At 45.6% G+C, this 13,603-nt stretch overlaps 1 protein-coding gene across 2 annotated transcripts in view; it reads right to left on the bottom strand.

The window, feature by feature from the left end:
- RNF144A (ring finger protein 144A) overlaps nucleotides 1-13,603 on the bottom strand; it is a 364,341-nt gene that overhangs the window by 46,964 nt on the left and 303,774 nt on the right. Inside the window, exon 10 of one of the 2 annotated variants that reach the window (XR_008418130.1) lies at nucleotides 4,738-5,557. The exons of the other annotated variant lie outside the window; for it this stretch is intronic. The gene's annotated coding sequence lies outside the window, so the exon portion shown is untranslated. Of the gene's footprint in view, nucleotides 1-4,737; nucleotides 5,558-13,603 lie in introns of those variants that run through there. 2 annotated transcript variants of the gene reach the window in all.

Genomic DNA, 13,603 nt, shown 5'->3' on the forward strand with positions numbered 1-13,603 from the left:
TGCCAAAATATGTTATTATTACTCAGATTAATCAGATCTTAGTACATTGTAACAATATTAGTCATCATCCAAGTACATTATCATAACAAATACCATGCTATATAAATCTTCTAAGATGCTTTAGTGTCATAACATTTCAGGGGTGGATGGGCCCTTAGAAACATCTGAGGAAGTACGATCCCTAATTCCATGCTCAGTCATCTGTTTGGCTCTGAGTTCATTTAGCCACTGCTTGAGTCCTTCTAGAAGATGAGAGCTCACTATTTCTAAAGAGCTGATTGCGTTATTGAATAATTCTAATGAGGAATGTCTCCCAATCCCTCCTTTTGTTCCCCATCCATTGTACACCATGCATTTCCCAGAACTGCAATGGGGATCAAGGAAGATAGTGCTCAGAGAGTGCTGTGCAGAGTCTCTAGGACATCATAAGCCATCAGTAAAAGCCACCATTTATTAATTTTATTTTCCTTCTACTCAACTTTCATCTATGGCAAGTGTGGCTTCCTGTAGGATTTTGCTTACGAGTAGTTTCCTCCCAGAAGTCCTTCCAGACTCCTGACAATGGGCTGGTTACATCCCCTTCCCAGGGTGTCCTTACAGGATGTGGGACTGACCACCACCCAATCGTGGGTTCTCGTTTGTGTCCCTCATCTTATCATCAACCTGCTCAGGGCAAAGGCTCAGTCCTGTTGTGTAGTGTTTACAGTACCCAGCCAATCATTTGGCACACAGTCGATGGCTGATGTGATTCTCTGAGTGAATGACTAAAACATGTGAATAACGATCACAGCCATTAGGCAAAGCAGCAACTGCTATGCCTGGGTCAAGTTCAATGCCGAGTGACAGGACGTGGCATGAAATAGGACCTACCAGTATCAGCAGCTTCATTGAGGTCTTGCGTGCCAGTATACAAGCAGATGAAAGTGAAGTCGTGTTTAAATTAGGCAAGGTCAAGATGATGCAAGTGTGCAGTAGGTGGGAGACATGGAAGCAAACTGGGTCTTAGTTCCTCCAATTCTTGGATCTGGTTAGGATGCAAACTGGCCATTTGAAACCTTCCCCTACAGAATTGTTCTTTTGTGGGACAGTCAGTTCTTCCACCATTCCAAAACCAACACTCATTTTTTAGGTCTGTAGATTTTTGTTTTTGTTTTTGTTTTTGTTTGCCAGATCCAGTGTTTGCTGGGTTTACTGTATCTCTTCCTGGTTTTCCTCCAGAAAGACAGGAGAGACCCAGACGGCAGTAAGAAGGCTTTGATTTCTGTACCCAACACAGATCATTTGCATTTGTCTAGATGGATTTCTGTCTGGTTTTGTTGTTTGTCTAGAAGAAGCGGCACTGGGGGAGCTCACACTAAGCTCTGGCCCATCTCTGACATTGCCATGCTCTACACAAAGTGTCTGGTGTCATAGCCTCTCAATGAATGGAATGCTTCCTGATCTCCAAAGCTTCTTCTGTCAGAATCCCACGCTATTTCTCTTTCTTGTAGAGAGTGTAGCAAGAAATATTTTTGTTTTTTTTTTCATTTTTATTTTGCATATTATTTATATTTGCCTCGGAGATATTTACCAAAAGAAATAAATACAAGTGAAGCTAGTTTAAATTCAAGGTAAAGGAAAGAGAACCACCACATAGTATCAGAAAAATCGATGGAATACTATTCTCTGTGTCACTGTCTTTCTCTGTGATATCACAATCGTATGATCTTTCATTGATGTCCTGTGTCATCGTCAGACCCATTGCTTTCTGGGTCTGAGTCTCTCCTTGGGGCTCTCTATTCTTGTTTTCCAGAGTAATTGCATGTATGTGTCTCTGAGTTGCCATGGCACTGACTGTGTTTTCTCTGAAAACTCCAGCACTCAGTAGCATGTGATGCAATCATTTTGTCAGTTAGAGAAGAAAAAAAAATCTGTGTTGGGTATGCTCCTTGATAAGCAACTTTCACTCCAGAAGGGTGGAATCACCTGGTCCACATGGGGAGCCCAATGGCCATGTCCCCTAGGGCCTGAAGCCCACACAAAGCTACTCCACTGTCATGAGATGCCCCTGCATGCCAGATTGTTTCCCTCTGAAGAGCTACCAGACAGGAAAACCCTATTATTAAATTTCAGCACAAAATTCTTCCTGATATTCACCCCACTGAAAACTGTAGGGACCCTATTAAAATGGCAGGTACGGGAAAGATCCGTTCTGTCACTTAATTAAAATGTTTTAAGTTATTTTTAACCAAATGTTTAAAATTGTGTAGGGAGTAGTTGCTAAACCAGAAATTTTACACGTATATAAATCACTGGGTCTTTCATTTGTTCTTGTTCAGACACGGCTAGGTTTGACATTAGATTGCCCAAGCTATTTTTTCAGGTATAAAACAAATATTGGACAACTCATGTGCAAAGGTGTTTACATGGCAACTTAACTAAAATACAGACTAGCACAACCTTCTCTTGCTCTTGGAACTGCATCTAAAACTCCTATATCTCCATTCTGAGGCAGAAAGTATATGCCCTAATTTAGTTCTTCATTTTTCAAAAGTTTAAATTTATTGTATACAGACGAATACGCTGTTCATGCCTATTTGCATATGGAAACTGAGTTGCGAACTATATTTTATTTAGTTGTATTTTCCTCTTTAGGGTGTTATTTTATTTCCCATAATATGGAAGCTATACACTGTAAGGCTATCATAAATTACTGAAGGATTTGGGGGTAGTAATATGTATTCTTCTCCCTGGTTAGTAGAAACATTTACTGTTGATAATCTACCAACTATAATTTGGAGCTGGCTTCTATATTATGGAGTTCTTTGTGTCCTCCAGGACTTCTTTCTGTGTGTATTTTCCAGAATGTTGGCTCCATCCATTCATCTATTTCCATCCCATGCAATGACTGCTTGGTCCCTGTTCTGGGCCCTACTCACTGGGAAACTTTGTAAGCTCTCCTTGTATTCTTTGGTGCCAATTCTCCACAAAGCCATGATAGCTTTTTCAGGAGTCCTTTGCTTTTTGGTTGGAAACCCAGGAATTTGTTTTCTTCTCTCTAATATTTCAAGTTACTATCATACTCCCTGCAACCTCTTAGAATGCGTTGGCAAATACCCAAAGGAAGGCCCTGAACACCACAGCTGTACCTACAAGAGATGTTAATTGCACATGGTGTGGTTTCCAGATGGCCCCAGAGACCCTCGGTCTTTCTCAACACATCTCTCCTATCATCACCTGGATGGAATGAACAAGGGAGAAGAAACCTACTTACTATCCCTGTGTCGTTTAGTCCTCTGACAAACATTAGCTAAGAACTGTGCTTGGTGTTGAAGGTCGCAGAGAAAGGACTGTTCCCATCCTTTGGGGGCTCGCAGGTAATGGATTAAAGAGATGTCAATACTGTCCACAGTCTGGTGGCTGGCAGTGCAAGGGACTGTGGCCCATACAGGAAAGAGGGATTCATTCTGCCTACATGGGTACACTGCAGGAGACCGGGAAGGGAGTCTTGAGCTCACCTTAAAAGAAGATCAACGGGGGCTCCTGGGTGGCTCAGTCGGTTGAGCGTCCGACTTCAGCTCAGGTCATGATCTCCCGGTTGTGCTGACAGCTCAGAGCCTGGAGCCTGATTCAGATTCTGTGTCTCCCTCTCTCTCTCTGCTCCTTCTCAGCTCTTTCTCTCTCTCAAAAGTAAATAAACATAAAAAAATTGAAAAAAATTAAAAAAAGGAGCTGAAGTCCCAGGCAATATAAGTAACACCTGGCAAAAAAGGAGGCACCGAAACTCTGGCTTTGCCTTGCAGATACGGCAAGCAGGGAGCGGTCGCCGAAGGGCCACAATTATTACAGCTTGAACTGTATCCTCCCCGATTAGTGGGTTGAAATCCTAACCCCTGGACCTCAGAATGTGACCTCAGTTAGGGATAGGGTCTTCACAGAGGCAGTCACTTAACCTGAGGTCATTAGGGTGGGCTCTCATCCAGTAAAACTGGTATCCTTTTGAAGGGGAAATATGGAGACAGGACACAGGGAGACCACCATGTGAATACGAAGACGGCCACTGAGAACCAAGGAGAGAGGCTGGAAAGGAGGCTCCTCGACCATCCTAATGGAGGAACACTGCCTGAGCCTCAGGCTCAGACTTCTGGCCTCCAGAATAGTGAGAGAATATATTTCTGTTGTGTAACCCACCCCCCCCCAACCGCCAGCCTGTGGTGCTTTGTTATGGTAACCCCAGAAAACTAACACCCCAGGTGCCAGGCAGAGCACAACCGTCACCCTGTTGAGAAGAAGCATCCCCAGATGGCTTCCAGCAAACCCCATTCAGCACAACAAGCCTTTCCTGATTATTCAAATAATCTGGGCTCAGTGTTTTACTTTATTTAAAAAAAAGTATTTTTAAGTTTCTTTCTTTTTTTGAGAGAGAGAGAGCACACTGACAGCAGTGAGCCTGATGCAGGGCTTGAACTCATGAACCATGAGATCATGACCCAAGCCAAAGGTGGATGCTTAACCAACCGAGCCTCCTCTAGGCTGAGCGTTTTAAAAAGCCAAGGTATGTGCCTTCAAGGAACTCATAAACTAGCAGAACAACAAAAATGTGAAATGCAGACCATAAGACCACGGGAAAGTAAATGCTTTTGTTGAGAACAGCTGTCAGAACGCCGAAAAGGAAGAAACTTACCTCGGTGTGTGTGGGGAAGCTGGGGAGCATATTCTAAGGAAAAGACACAGTCGAATCTTGGTGAGGAAACAGTCTGCTATTCAGAATATTATTGTCATAACTAAAGCGCTTGGGCATAGGAGTGTGACAGCCATTGTGGCACAATTAAATATGGATACATTCACGCCAATCTCACACAGACAGAATCTGCCGTGTACACGTGCCTTTCAGAAGAAAAAATGATGTGCTAAAATGAAGTCACTGCTGCTTGTGATGTTTCAGAAACACCTTAATGTCACCCAGGAGACAGACTTGTATTTCTAACCAACGGAGAAGGTGGAAAAAACTGCAGAAAATTCTTAAAAAGTTGCCAAGTTGCCATGATATTTGACAAATCACTGGCAGACCTGTTTGCAAAGAAAGCGTGTAGCTCTCGCCCGTTATCATTCCTTTGAGATGATTCAATCCTTCTAGAACCTTCTATCAGACTTTATGAGCTCTGCCTTGATCTTCCCCAATGACTATTTTTGGAGGTTTCTGAAATGCTTTTTTTTTTCTTTTTGACCTCGCCTCCACCGTGTTTCTGAGCATATTGAGATTGTGCTTGGAAGGGTTAGTGGCAGCTTCAGACATGAACAGCTAAGGAGTTTTCAAGGGCTTGCTGTTGTGTCCTGCTGAAGCCTGGCAGCCTGTGGGGTCAAAGCGTGGAGAGCTCAGTGTCTGTGAGTGACTACTGCTGACGAGCTGGCTAGCACATGCTTCCTATGGACTCTTCTAGCACAGCAACCGCGTGTGCCATGTCGGGTGTTGAAATACGAGTTCTGCCAGAATGACCTTAGGAGTCTGCGAAAGTCTTGTTTGGTAACAGAAAGCTTGCTGTTTTTCTTTTGTTGACTAACCCCTACGTTGTCTGCCCTGTGGGAAAAAAGCACGATAATTTCTCCAGAGTCTATTGGAACTGTGGGTTATTACTCCCCAGAGTTGGCAGCTAAAAAGTTACGGTTGAGCAGCGGAAAGAGCTTAAAACGGATGGTAAAAACCATAGACAAAATATTGAGAGTCACCGAGGAATGGGCACGTGATTGCCCCCAGATTTCCATGGCTCTGTGACATGCAAAAAGTCCAGGTCCCTCCTCTCAAACAGTAACTGCTCACGCCAGGCCTCGGGGTGGGACACCTGCGTTTAGCTTCTCGGTTGACCACTAACCGGCTCAGGGGTTCTCGGCTCTGACCGCACGGAAGAATCACCCGGGCAGCTTTCAAAACACTCGGCATCCCAGCGGCCCCCAGACCAATTAGATGAGAGCCTGTGGGGTGGGGACCCTGGAAGCAGCAGTTTTAACGTTTCTCGAGTGATAACATGAGGCCAAGTTTGAAACCAGGATGACCGTTTGTCCTGAGTAAGTCATCTCACCTGACCACACCTATGCTTTTCTACCTACAGAATGGACCGCCATGAATGTTCCAATCTCTCCCACTCAGTATCAAAGGAGAGGGGAAGGTGTTTGCTCCAGCACCCTCTTCAGCATCCAAAGTCTGTGTTTAAAAATCTCTATAGCAAGAGGCTGGGGGCGGGGGTGGCGCGGTGCTGGGGTGGCTCAGTTGGTTGTCCGTTCAGGTCATGATCTCACAGTTTGTGAGTTCGAGCCCGGCATCGGGCTCTGTGTTGCCAGCTCAGAGCCTGGAGCCCACTTAGGATTCTGTGTCTCCCTCTCCTTCTCCTCCCTCCCTGCTGGCACTTGGTCCCTCTCTGTCTCTCAAAAAATAAAATTAAAAAAACTTAAAAAAAAAAAAAAAAAAAGAACTCCATGGCAAGGATCCTGAGGGACACTGCCACAGACGTATGTCTGAGCCTTGGGGACCCTGACAAGGTAGACAGATTTCCATTCTGATAGCAACCCAAGAGCCAATAACTTGCTGATCTGCTGGTCAATATTCTTTCTCCGAGACACATTCATCCTCACCATCCGGGCTGCAGAACGTTCCTTCCTGGGCTTCACCTAGACACAGACCTGGGGAGGCTGGGTTTTAGCTACTGGTTCTGCTGAGAGACAAATGCACGGCTGTGGCTCCAGAAGCTGAGCTGGGTAGAGCCAACCACAGAAGGGGAGTCCAAGAAGCACTGAAGTTGGGAAGGAGGACTTACACAGCCAGGGACGAAAAATAGGAAAACCTGACTCATCGAAGCCCTGAAGCCCGTGATGGGATGGATACTGGCTGACAAGAAGTAGGTCCTGTGAGGGGAAGGGTCCAGCTCAGGTGAACAGTAACAGAGAAGCCAGGAGAGAGCTATCGGCTCAATATCGAGATGCATCTCGGGGACCCCAGCCTCCCAATGGAGAGTGAATTGGTGCCTTCGTGGGAGAATAAGATCAGTGTATGTCTCCCCGCACAGGGTCATCCAGAGAACTCCCTCGCTCAGCTGGCTGCTCTATCTCTGGGTTTGCATGGGTGATTATCTGTCCCCTTCACTTGGAAATGAATCCCCAGTGTTTGAAATCTTTTTCTCCTGCTGTGCCTCCATCCTTGCTTTTCGATGGCCCCTCTTTGAGGTCGCATTCACCTTCCATTTCATTTGGTACCAATCTTGGCCAACCAGAACACTTCACGAGTATCTGTCTTCAATGTAGTAATCATGTGGGGGGGGGGGGGGGGGGGAAGCACTGGAGGCTCAGGAAATACAGGTGTCCGAATAGAGTAGAAGAAAATCATAAATGACTTTGAGGTAGGAGAGGGAGAGAGGCATCTCTGCCTTAATCACAGGATGCGATGTGCTTGTCTCTTCATTAGAGGTCCCTCCCAACATTGGAGGACTCTGTTTATGGATCTCTTACCTCCGCTGGTCTGTAGGATTTTAGAGGTCAGGGTCTGGGCCTTCTTCTTTTAAAATTAGGTACCTACTATGCCTAAGGGAGAGCTAGGATTTGTACGACAAGAATGGCATTGCACATCAATATTCCAGAACAGGCCCTTGGATTTCACTGTAGAGATGGTAACTGTGAACGCCTAAACCCGTTATACAAAGAGCCAGCCACTTGTAAGAGAAAATTCTTCCTCTAGAATATGATCAGAACCTGGGGACATAGCATGGTCTACACTGCACTATTCTCTGCAAGAACACAGGCTGATGCGGTAAGTTTGCCCACCTCTAGAAAAGTGGCTCAACAGTCAACCTCCAGGTGGGAGAAAGAGCAGAAAATACAGAACTGGAAGTCTCTGTGGTGCTCACGTCCCTAACCTGCCCCCTCTGTCCAAGGCCTGGAGGGGCAAATGGAGTCCTTAGATAACTTGGAAATCCCACAGCAGAAGGGCACTGGATAGTTTTCCAAAGTGTTCCTGGGAGACTTTCATTCTCCTAGAGAGTCCTGTCTCCACCCACTCCCTGTGACACGTCAACAGTAGATTTAGGCAACGTGATGGACAGCTGCCTCTCAGAACCCACACAACCCATGTTATTTGAGGAACCCACCCACACCCACCTTCTGCCCAGTAATACCCAAAAGCTGGACTGTAGTCTCAAGGAAACCATGGTCCCTGAAAGAAAGCTCAGAACCTATGGATCATGGTGTATTCAGGGGTGGAGGTGGAGACAGTGTAATGAGAAGGAGTTGGCCAGGTCTACAGTGAAACAGAAGCTAGTGTCTAAGGTCTAGGTGGGGCCAGGCTGACCATGAGCGCAGTCTGCAGCCTTCATCCAGAGTCCGATCCTCCAAAAGGAGGAAAAAAAGGAGAAGGCAAGGATGTCCAATTTGAGTAGTTTCCAAAGAAGAAGCAATTGGGTTCTGCAGTGGGGCCCGGAGTACTGTGTTGATGAGTTAAGTGTCCCATTAGCAGCAAAGGAGTTCCATAAGTGCCGTTGCTCATAAGCTTGAGTCTGGTTATAGAGAAATTAAGTGAGTTACACGCTCATGCCCCTGAGTTTGTGGACTAGCATTCCTGAGACTTTGTAATGAGCTGCATTTTGTAGCCCCAGCCTTCAGGACGCTAGCTGGTGGTCACTAGTTCCAAAGTACTTGTTGGCACTTTCTTTGCATTAGGCCCTGTGCCAGGTCATCAGGAGACATGTTGTCAGGCAGCAGACAGGTTCTGATCTTGTGGAGCCAGAAGGAAGCAAGGAAGGGGGAAGTTGCCAGTGACACAGGGTGACCCACGGGGACATGAAGGATGTGAATGAGGAGTAAGCCAGGAGACCTCACTTTATCCGGGGCTCAGGGAATCCTCCCTGGGGTGTGGCCCCTAAGCTCCGACCTGACTGAGTCAGGAAAAAAGGAGAAAAGGAGGGTCCCAAGCAGAAGGAATTGCCCAGAGCTTTGGAGCTCTGCGTCTCACACAAGAAGGTCAGTGTGATCTTGGTCCCAGCTAGAAAGGGTTTACAGACACACTGAAACTCAAGCCTCAAGACAAAGGATGCTGTTACTGACCTTTCAGATTCAAAGTAATCTAGCTGCTACTCCAGCCTGTACATGGTACTTACTTAGCATATAAAGCTTCATTTTAACCACTATTTGGAGATACAACCTTGGACCCTCTGGATTAACTGCTTCCTGAAATTCTGACCAAGAAAGTCAACGTATTTGGAAGATTTTAACTATTTTTCTAGCGAATATTTTCTGTAAAGGGGGAGGTAGTAAATGTTTTCTTGGCTTTGTAAGCCATAAGTTTTCTGTCGCAACTACACAACTCTGCCTTCAGAGCACGAAATCGGCCATAGGCACTAGGTGAATGAGTGGGTGTGTCACATACTCCTAAAGCCTTATTTGCAAAAATAAGGCCCCGTGATCATACTTTGTCAACACCTGCTCTAAACCTTCTAAAAACATATAAAACATTCTAAAATTTATTCCTGAACTAGCCTGGAGAACAGGGAACTTTGTAAACTACATGGGTTAGCTTTGCAGAGTTATCTAACCGTTAGCGGGAGGCTGCACCCCTGCACCACGTTAATGAATGTGGTAGGAACATCATCGTAGGATATGCCACTGGATTTGACTGGCTGGATGGCGTGCCCACGTGAGGCTGCACGAGAGACAAGGACACAAGAGACTGGTATTTCCAAAGCTGTTGTGGGAGACGAGCTCAGGCCGACTAGGTAACTGCACTGTCAGGATGGGCTCAGTAATACACATGCACTTGGCCTTCACACTGATTCTCCCTCCTGCTTCTGCAGAGACTTGCTGTCCATTGTCACTGGCTTCACTCTAGGGCCCTGGGGGACCGCAGGGTGACTCTCCAGTATATTGTCGGTTACCATGGTAGAAAGTGTCACTTCCCACGTCACAGCAAGTACGCTAAGTTTTTTTTTTTTTTTTTGAAGTATGCTAAGTTTTAATGGCATGGTTGGTGCAAATGTATCGCAAGTCCACAGAGAGAAGGAGACAAAATCTTTCTAGACAACACTAATGCTACCACGGCACATCCGGCTGTCCTAATACCTGCGATATGAATCCAGAGAAGAAGAGGTGAGCGCTCTCTGATGGGGAGAGAGATGCAGGGGGGGGCAAGAGGCTGACTGTGCTGGGCTCCTTCCTCCCAAGAGTCAAGGGCGGCGGCCACAACTTGGGTTTCTGGAGTCTACAGCAAGGCTGGAGGGTTAGCATTCTCACAAAATTTTGTCTGGGTAAAATACTAAGTTATCAAACAGCGTTCCCACCTGTCAGGCTCACGACAGCCGTCCTCGGGCCTCAGAGCTCCAAAGCGTCCTTACAGGTCACGCAGAAACCAGGGAACATGTCACTGTCCCATTAGGTCACTTCCCCACGTGGGGGAGGCAGGGAACGACCTGAAACTTCCTGTGAAAACATGCACAGAGCAAAACTGAAACGTTAACCACACACCTGCGTGCCGAGGTTTTCACCTCCTCATACGTCTTCCTTCGGCACCCCCACGGCCCCACGACCTGCCTGCACTGACTTCTCTCCCACTAGCGGCAACACCAGGGTCCACGGCCTTGCTCTCCTGGGACAGGGCAGGGCGCCTGGCACCATCCCTTGGACAGCTGGCCTCAACAGGCCCAGTGACTCACGTCTATCTGCTTGCTTCATGCTTCAGTAACTAACCCAGAGTCAGCACCACTGTTAAAAACACCAGTTGTTAAGGATGAAACGGGGATCAGAGCAGGTGGGCCGTGTGGGCTGAGATGTTACACCTACAAAATGTGCAGAGAAAAAGAACTTCCCTGTGCAGTTCGCTGCACTTTAAAACACAGACACAGAAGTGCATCTATTTGGAGCCAAAAGCAAAGAGCAAGCACGCCAGGGAGGGAGTGTCTCTGCACAAAGGCAACGGTGGCCTCCCCCTGGGCTCTGCCTTGAGAAGCGCCAATATACAAACGCCTGGAATATGCACTCGGGGTTTCTCTGCTCTGTCTGCATGTCGTTCTGGAGGTGGAAACCTTGGCTTTTCCATCTCAGTAGCCTGAGCCCAGCACATGGCCTTTGGGTTCACAAAATATGTTGAATCAGGAAAGAAAAGGCGGGGGCGGGGAGAGAAAAAAACAAAAACAAAGCAAAAGACCAAGGAGGGAGATTTCTTTCTTCCTTCCACAAAAGAATTCGATGTGAGGTCCCCGTAAATAGTGTGCCTGTTGGGGGCACCTGGATGGCTGCTGAGAGACCATTAATTACCTGACACCGGGCACAAGTCAGAAAAGAAACGACAAAATGAGTTTCTACTGCAGTGAGAGGTTCCTACTTCCTTTCTCACGTGGGTCTCAAATCTCCGCTGATCCAGCAACGCGAGCAAGGTTTTGTTTGGTTTCTTTGGTTTCCTTAGCTGACGCTGATGATATTTTATCATCCACTGTGACAGTAACATAATTGATTCCAATACACAATAGGAGAGTGCAGCTCACCTGACAAAACTTCATTCTTTCTTGTATTTATCCATTCGTTTGATAAATGTCTTTTAAGTGCCTACCATGTGCTAGACTTTGGCGAGGGATCCATTTTGACTTATAATGTGCAACATGTAGTATAAGTGTGGAGGTTCTAAGTAAGAAATACTGAAATTGGAGTGATAGCTTGACTCTTCCCCTTTGCATTCAAAGGAAAATTCCTTTATCTGTCTGGTTACCTCAGCTTTATCCTAGGTGAGGTGAGGGTGATGTTCCCACTTGAAGCCTCCAATGAGGGAAAGATGAGAAAAAACTCTGCGCTGGGCACACAGTAGGCACTAAATAAAGAAACTTCTAAGTTTTTTCACTACTGATTCATAAATTAGGGTTCCATTAACCAACTAAGAAACATGCTTACTATTTTGGGGGCACCTGGGTGGTTCAGTCAATTAAGCGTCTGACTCTTGATTTTGGCTCAGGCATGATCTTATAGTTCATGAATTCAAGCCCCGCATCAGGCTCTGTGCTGACAGCACTGAGCCTGCTTGGGATTCTCTCTTTGCCTCTCTCTCTCTGCCCCTCCCCTGCTTGCTCTGTCTCTCAACATAAATAAACTAAAAAAAAAAAAAAAAAAAAAAGAAACATACTATTTTTATTATAAAAGACTTAAGTATCAAAATTTCAGAGGTAAGACATATTTATTCCTCTTTTTCAACAAATGTAAAAAACACTAAAAGGAGCAAAACATAGAGAGAGGGGAAGTTCCATTATATATATAATACAATTATACAGAAACCGGACTGAGGTTCAGAGCAGCCTTGACTTCTCCCACTGCATCTGTTCTAGGTTCCTATGTGGGCCAGATCCCCGGATGCTGGCCCCTCCCAGGGAGCACACCTGGGGGTTCTTGGGATGCTCAGTGGTCCTCTACTTCCCTTAATGCAATTCAGGCAATGCATTCTTCACCTAACCTTCCTTAGGGCCTGCTTGGGATGAACTATTTATGGTGGGATCACCTTGCCCTTGGTGGACAGATCTTTTGGGTGGAGAATGTTCAGAGCCCCAAGCCCAGCTAATTTCTGCAGGGATCATTCTGGCCCAGGGGAACTACTCCATAAATTAGTCTATCAAATACTGACAACTCAGTGCACTGCCATGGGAGCCTTCCAACGTGCTCTGACATCGGGACAGACCCAGCTAGCTTCATTCTTTTAGAAGTTTCTAGTCTAGAAGCCAATGCCTGCTTCTGACACTTTACTCTCTGTCCTCCAAACACCAAGAGGCACACAGATCCCTGCTGCTGGCTTCTCCCTAGAAAGTCTCACTACTAACATTTTCTATCTCCTTTTATAAATAGGCTGGAAGTTGGGTGAGGGGCTAAGAGTCACAGACCACTGTGGGACTATCGCCTTTCCAGGTTAAAGAAAGATGCTCCAGCAACTTCCTTTAAAATGCATGTTTTTCCTTTAATTTTTAGGCACAATTGAAAAGTAAAAGCCTTAATAAATTCATCTGGGATCTCTAACCTCAGGTAATTAGCAATGTGTGGCCTTTAGATATGATTTCACAAGTTATGAATGCTGTGTTTTATTGGTGTTCATTTTCTTTGAAACCAAGTGTTTTTTCTCTGCTGAAAAAAAAAGGCAGTAAATGGCACTGGATGATGATATTATTAGGTGTATTTTCACTTTTAAGAGTGTAGTACTTTACTCTTCTATACTTGAAATGCTGTCTTCTGTAATAAGGATTACTTTCTATTATGCAATTCTGGCCTTTCTCATCCTATAACTCAAATTAAATTATATATGTTCTATACTAGAAAAAAACCCAACCTCTCCACAAGTCCATCCAGAAGAGCAAATTCTCCTTGCCAGAGCATTAAAAATCTTATCTGTATGTGACGTCTATGATTTAAACTTGTGTGATGTATAGCAACACAGAACAAATAAAATGGATTCTGGCCCACCTTATACCTGACCCAAACCTTCTAGCAAGACAATGACTGTGTCCCAAAAACCTAAGGAGGACTTCCTGCTCCTTTGGGGAATATCTTCTCACAATCAGTGCTAGCTAAAGACAACATACTCTCTCTCGTGTCATTTTACTTCGATTGCCGGAGCCGAATTCTG

This window comes from Panthera pardus, unplaced genomic scaffold (genome assembly GCF_024362965.1).
Source record: "Panthera pardus isolate Hobbes unplaced genomic scaffold, ASM2436296v1 HiC_scaffold_26, whole genome shotgun sequence".
In the NCBI taxonomy this organism is placed as follows: Eukaryota; Metazoa; Chordata; class Mammalia; order Carnivora; family Felidae; genus Panthera; species Panthera pardus.